Genomic DNA, 7,611 nt, shown 5'->3' on the forward strand with positions numbered 1-7,611 from the left:
TAAATGTGTATAGGGTATTGCATAGAGAAATGGGACAGTGTAAATGCAATGTCCTATATTGAGTTAATGAAAGTCAATTTTTGTCGTAACGACGTCAGCATAATTCATATTTGTTTTTCATTCTGGTGGGCACGTGCAGTGAATTTACTAATTAAGACTAACTGGGAAAAAAGAGTACAAACAAACTCATGATACCCCGCTACACGACGTCACATCCCGGAAAGTGGTACTCTTCAAACTCATCAATATTGATCGATGTTTTTTATATCTGTAACCATCAAGTGACGTCACTGGAATATGTGACATGTCAGATAAAGCAGTGTAACTCTGACTGCTGCCTCACGTTGTTGTCTGTGACAGAACAGTGCGTCAGTGAATAGAAATCAGCTTTGTGTTAGAATCTGGCCTTCTGGGGTAAAACATCGCGCAGTCTTAAATGGGTACAAGCGTTTCGGGGAATCTCCTACTTCCGTCTTCAGTGTGGATATGGAGGCAATACGTTATTCCTCAGAAAATATAGTAATCACCGATCGTACTGTGCGGTGTCAAAATCAACAAGACTTTATCTATATGCTTAATACTGCGAAATATTCGGAGGTTTACGGTATTTGCCTCTTTCTTTGATGCTTCCTTTTCGCCTGGCCAGTCTTCTCATAGTAAAAGTATTCGACTATAAATAACTCTCAAATCGATATCGCATAAATAATTTATCTATCGAAGAAATGAGATGTGGCATTGTGGTTCGTAAAGAAATATTCTTTATAAATCCGCATAAGCAGAATTTGACCTGGGCTATAATTTCGCATGTCGTCAACGGTTATTCATAAAATCATACAGGAAATTCCTTAAACTTTTCCCTTAGCATGTTTCATTGTTAAAAGATGTATATAGGAGGTCTGACAATAAAGTCCGCGAACTCGCCACTTTTGTTTGCCTTGGCGCCAGTGGACAAAAACCTCAGTATGGTTTGATTTCGTTGTCACATCAGGTTTACTATTTGGAAGTACTGAAAAGGCTATGCACCTGCACACACGGCACTGTCTGTGAGGGAGTTCTTAGCTAGTAAATAAATAAATGTGCTGAAACAGCCTCCCTATTCACTAGATCTAGGCTCCAATTACTTTTTTCTGTTCCAGAAGATAAAGAAGATATTGAAAGGAAGACTTTTTTTTTGACAATGATGATATCAGGAGTAATACGATGGCAACTCTGAAGGCCATTCAACAAAACCAATTCCAAAATTGTTTTGAAGGGTGAAGGAGGCGCTGGCATCGGTGCATAGCTCCCAAAAGAGGGTACTTTGAAAGCGACCACAATAATATTCAGCAATGAGGTATGTAGCACTTTACCGCGATGAGTTCGCGAACTTTACTGTCAGATCACGTATCATTAACATATATAAGTTAATAAGTCACTACTGCATCCAGATTTTGGTTGGTGAGACTGACTTCCTGCTAATTTACCCCCACAAGATAAACAGTGAACATACAAAATCTCACGACATGGCTTGTATATTAGGACCTGGGTCACATTCGCACAACATATACTGTACTCCCATCTACATCATGACTTCAACTAGACTCTTTCCAACATGATCCTGAAAAGAAGTTCAGCTACGAATTACGGGTCCCTTTCCACAATACATTCCCACTTCATCTTTCCCATCCTAGTAATGTTTTGTGAGCTGTGACCACGAAATTTCCCGCTAAGCATTTTGTGTCACTTCCCAGTCCTTGATTGGGCACAAAATATGAAGTTTAGGAACTTCTGTGTGAGGATTATTGTCATTTTGTTTGTAAGATATCCTTATTGGAAAGACCGAAGTATGGAACTATTAATGTCCACCTTCCAGCCAATAAGAGAAAGGGTTCTGAAGTACGGGACCCCTTCAATTAACCGAAGTTTATCAATTTCAGTTCTGATACTTGATTTGAAACGGACAGTTTATGCTTGAATTCTGAGTAGTTGTGCAATTCGGTCGCTCACGCTGGGAGATGAACAGAGAGAGAAGAGGATTCAGTTGTTGTTTTTAAGAAATGAAAATAACATTGTCTTCTCTAACTTGTTTTAGTCTACACAGTATTTGCCAACATCGCAACTGTTAAAACAACCAAGTATCTAATCAGAATATAATCACTTGATTAATTCAACTGCCACCCTATCACCACCTGTGTGTTGCGAGAGACAGCACTCCCGCTCTCCTCACCCCGTCAGCCGTGCAACCCTTCCATCAATCTTCCCCTAATTGCTCTAGAAGCGTCCTTCCGGATTTTCTATTTGCTACAAAGTCACAACAAAAATACTTTATCTCGGCAATGAACATCGAGTTAAAAACACCTCTTAGTAGGTGACGTCATTCAAAATTACATTAACAATTGTATATACGGTTTGTTTTCCATTTAAACCGCGGTGTTGAACGCTCTGACGATGGAGAGATGGAAGACGACAGTGATAGTTGCTGCAATACTTTTGCTAAGTAACAATTTTTCGCCCTTAGTCTGCCAGTCCTGAAGTGCAGAGTGGTTCTGAAATGCCATTTGATGGATTCAATTTATAGAACCGTACATCAATACTTTTCGACCAACAAACTTACTGTTTTAGTACAAGTTCTGAATTCTGTATAAGTACTTTCTTCTTCTTCTTCTTCTTATTCCTACTGTCTTGGGTAGGGTACAAACATCCCGGTCTTTAGCCTACAGTTCTCATGGTGGAACAATACCTCTTTCCAAATAAACACCAAATGGAAATGTACTCGGATAATCATTCTTTCAGCATTCTGTCTTGATATTCTGTCCGCCACTGCTTGCATGGGATGTTGTGTTAAATATATCTACTGTTACGTCTGCTCCCAGCATTCATAGTCCAATCAGTGACATTCTTGGATATTTCAAAAAGCTGCATTTCAATAGTCTGTAACTTGGAGAAAGTATGTTTCAGTTAAGTCGCTGTCTTCCCACAGCTTCGGTCCGAGTTCGAGTTCAGTTCTGGTCATAAGGGATTAGCGGTTGTCAAACTGGCGCTGGGGCACGTCTTCTTCGAGTACTTCGGTTTCCCTTGCCAATGTTCTTCGACCAGTTGCTCCAAAATTGCCATTATCTATCATCTGGGACTGGTACAATAAGCCAGTACCGGCAGCAGTATCAAGTGGAATCGGTCTCAGCTTACTAAGAATAATAATAAAAAATATTTCAGTTAAAATAAAAATTGACATACTTCATAATATGTAGCTAATTGTACCACAGACTGATTGGTAACTAAATTAAGTACATGGAGCTGAGCCGCCAGTTGTGCAGCTATTCAAGAACTTGGCAAAATACTATGAAGCTCGAAGGCTCATTACTGTGTTCACAAGAACCCTCCACCGGTCCCTATCCTGAGCCAGATCAATCCAATCCACACCATCCCATCCTATCTCTCTAAGATCCATTTTAATACAGTCCACCCACCTACGCCTACTTCTTCCCAGTGGTCGCTTTCCTTCTGGTTTTCCCACCAATATCCTATACGAATTCCTCGTCTCCCCATTCATGCTACACCTCATCCTCCTTGACTTGACCATTCTAATTATACTTGGAGAAGAGTACAATTTATGAAACTCCTCATTATGCAGTTTTTTCCAACCTCCTCTCACTTCATCTCTCTTCGGTCAAAATATTCTCCTCAACACCCCGTTCTCAAACACCCTCAGTCTATGTTCCTCCGTTCATATCAGAGGCAAAGTTCCAAACCATACAGAACCACAGGCAAAATTATAGTTTCGTATATTCTAACTTTTATGTTTTTGGACAGCAGACGAGAAGACAAAAGGTTCTGAACCTAATGGTAGCTGGCATACCCGAGTTCAATCTCCTCTTAATTTCCTCCTACTGAAATTTGGATCCGTTACTGTCGTTCCCAAATATCTGAACTGTACCACATTTTCTGTCATAACTCTGTTCTGCATTCTGGTGAGGAGACAGTATCATGTGCTTAGTTTTCCTGCGTTCACTTCTAGACGAGCATCCGTAGTAGCATCAGATGAAGTCTTTGTGTTTTTCTTTATAATATCTATGTTAGTAGTTACTATAGGATTCTGACGATGGTGTATAACACACTGATATATTGGGTTTTTGGACTTTATCCATCGTCCTGGTTTTTAAGATAACTAATAAAAACAGGACGTTTCGGAAACTGGATCTGTTTCCGTCCTCAGGTGAAGCAAAAACCTATTCTATCACGACCAGTGATTGAGGCTAGCTCTTTCTAACGGACCCAACAGAATAGGTTTTTCCTTCACCTGAGGACGGAAACAGATCCAGTTTCCGAAACGTCGTGTTTTTATTAGTTATCTTAAAAACCAGGACGATGCATAAAGTCCAAAAACCCAATATATCAATATCTACGTTATCTCCCAGAAGATTCACATCATCAGCGTACACTATCAGCTGATGTGTCCCATTCAATTCCGGTCACATCTGGTTTTCCTGGATTTACTTAATGACTTATTCTAAAGAAAATTTGATAAGCAGTGGCGATAAAGCATCCCCTTGTTTTAGACCATTATAGACAGTAAAATTATCATTCAAATATTTACGTGTACATATATGGACTTTATTATACGTTTCATTTAAACACATTTTAATCATTCTAACTAATTCATGGGTACCCAAACTCTATCAGAATATTGCACAATTCTTCCCTCCTAACTGAATCATAGGCTTTCTTGATGCCGACAAATAGCTGATGTACTTTTTCATTGTACTCCCATTCTTCTTACCAGTGTCTGACAAATGCAAACATCTCACCAGTAGTTCGTCTGTTACGTCGAAATTCAAACGGATGAACACAATAATTTCATCTATGTATGGGCTTATCCTTGATAGAAGGATATAGGACAATTTTTTTGTGAAGTTGATATTTATATATTTTATTACCTCCGTCGTGCCCAAAGGATATTTCAAATCCCAAAGATTAAGTAAGTTTTGAAGCTCAGCCGCAAAACTAATATATTAAGGCAAAGGTAAGGTAAAATTGTCCATGTCCTTAACTAATTAAGCACTACGCAATGAAGACGTATTGAGGAGTGGATGTATAGATCCACATTTTCTTGGTCTTGGCACTATTTTGAGGTGAGTGGTCAGCTTCACACCCCTGCTGCTTTACCACCGGGGAAAGTGTCCCCGGTACTCATTAGATAGGAGGTTGGGTGAACTCCAGAGCCGGTCCGGACGACGTGGAGAAGAGAAATTCTTGACCCTACCGGGGCTCGAACTCTGACCCCTCGGTCGTCCAACCAGTATCCAGTCGCTATACCGACTGCGATATCCGGGCTCACAAACTAATATAATTATAAGCTAAATATAAAATGAAAATAAACCACACGTACTGTACTCCATCCTATGTATCAGGCCTACTAGTGATTCCAGAGGTCAAGTGGTTCGCGGTTCTAACGAGCAACGACGCCGCAAGACTCAATTAGCAGAAGTCAGAGAAATAAATCGATTAGAGCAGAGAAGGGAGGATGAGACTAAATCGGCACAAAGGATGCAGATTTGTCCGTTGGAACACAGATTAGATCGGGTGTTGGGGGAAGAGAAGGGAGACAGAAGTGTAATGACCGCTTTAATTACTCAACTTGGGCGACAGGGGTGGAGGGGCTGAGCAAAGTAAATGTTAGGGGCTGTAGTGGAGGTCGAGGAGGGATTCACCAAACGCGAAACGGTATGAGGGACGAAAATAGGTTAGACATAATTCTTCCTCCATCCTCCTTCCAGGGAATTACAATAGAAGGGCCAGAGTATTGCAGACAATAGGGAAAACATGCAAATTGTCAAAGGAGTGTAAATACTTGTGAGTTGTGCATGTCTGTCTTCACAGTGATGAACTGACGGCCAATTATGCTATAGAGAGAATTAGCTGGACTGAGCACCGCGGAGTAGGGAATTCAAGCATAACGCTCTTCCGGAAGAACACCCTTATATGTAATATTACAAGTGCCTGAACTAGCCGCATGTCTTGAGAAGAACTGAATCCAGGATTCGACGTTACCTGTTCATCTTCTGCTGCTCTACACATCTGCATACATGTATAGGACGAGGAAAATCTAAATATTAAGTTCAAAATAGAATTTCTTTGGGGAAAGAAGCGTCAGTCTACCAAGCCGTTCTTGAACAGGAATAGTCTGATCCCGTAAGCTCAGTTACTAACAAATGGACAAGGGAGACCAATATTGTTATTTCTTTCTTTTAAGCAACTAGAAATTAATGTTATATTTTAGCGTCCTGTTGCACTGATTCATGTCCATGATGTGTATTCCTGCTAACCGTCTTACAGTGCACACAATTTCACCTTTCTCTTCACTTTTACACTACATGTTTCAGCACTAATGTGCCATCTTCAGGTGTGTCTCTATGCAGTACAACGCAAGCAGTCACAGGAGTAAGACACAACACAGAACACAATACACACACGAATGTAGGAAGAGTGCTCCCATAGATGAGGATTGGCGTGACTCTCGTATCTGAGATACGATGTATGGATGACGAATCCTGAAAGGTTTTAACATTTAGAATTTATTGTTATATATATGACGAATACACATTTTAGTCATTTTAGAATGGAGACGTCATGGTATACAGTGCAGTAGTTTGATGTGCATAGAGACACACCTGAAGATGGCACATTAGTGCTGAAACATTTAGTGTAAAAGTGAAGAGAGAGGTGAAAAAGTGTGTGCACTGTGAGACGGTTAGCAGGAATACACATCATGAACTAGAAATTATTTTGTAATCAAACCCTAATTTGGTTTATATACGAGTATATGTGAGTGTGTGTGTGTGGAAATAAGTATAAGTCCTCACTGTACTTCTTTCTTCCAATAAAATTGTTAAGAATGCGGGACTTTAATTTCACGATTTTGAGATCGACGTTTAACTGAACAGCGTTTAGAAATTTGGCTGCTACTTCACAAAAACACATTGCTTCTCCAGTAGGAGAGACAACAGTATGAGATAATTAGGGAAATATTCGATTTTTGTTCTGGATGGCAGAAAACACATAAGCACAACGTAAATGAAAATGCATTTCTTAATGTAAAGAAGTTAGTAAATTTAACCACTGCTGTAAAATGTAAAAGAAAAGATAAAATTATCACTATAACAGGTCGTGAGGCCCCATAGGTTTGTGAGTCGTCGAGGTTTCTACATTTACTAGCCAATCAGCTCACAAATGACGGTGAGTTTGCCAGCCTTACGCGCCGGCTTCCCTTTATCCCCCAGGAAGATTCCTGATACTCATTCCTTCTAGAGCCTGAGTCGACCCCAGGGCAATATTGCGGCTGGAAGGATTAGGTCAATTGAGAAGTCCAAATTGATCTCATTGAGAATCGAAACCGTGTCCTTCCGAATTAATCACTGCTCATATCGGGCATTAGAAATATCGAGGTGTGTTTTCGTTTCATTATATTCGCAAGATAAGAAGTAATAAAAGAGCTCGTTGCCAATTTCCTATCTGCAGCATACACGTAGCTGTTATTTTAGCAGGATATTTCCACTCCAAGCATCGCCGTAACGGCTGAACTAAACATTCTCATTACTTGGTACAATGGAAATATTACGAACAATTCGAAACTGA

Source organism: Cryptotermes secundus, unplaced genomic scaffold (genome assembly GCF_002891405.2).
Source record: "Cryptotermes secundus unplaced genomic scaffold, Csec_1.0 scaffold385, whole genome shotgun sequence".
NCBI lineage: Eukaryota > Metazoa > Arthropoda > Insecta > Blattodea > Kalotermitidae > Cryptotermes > Cryptotermes secundus.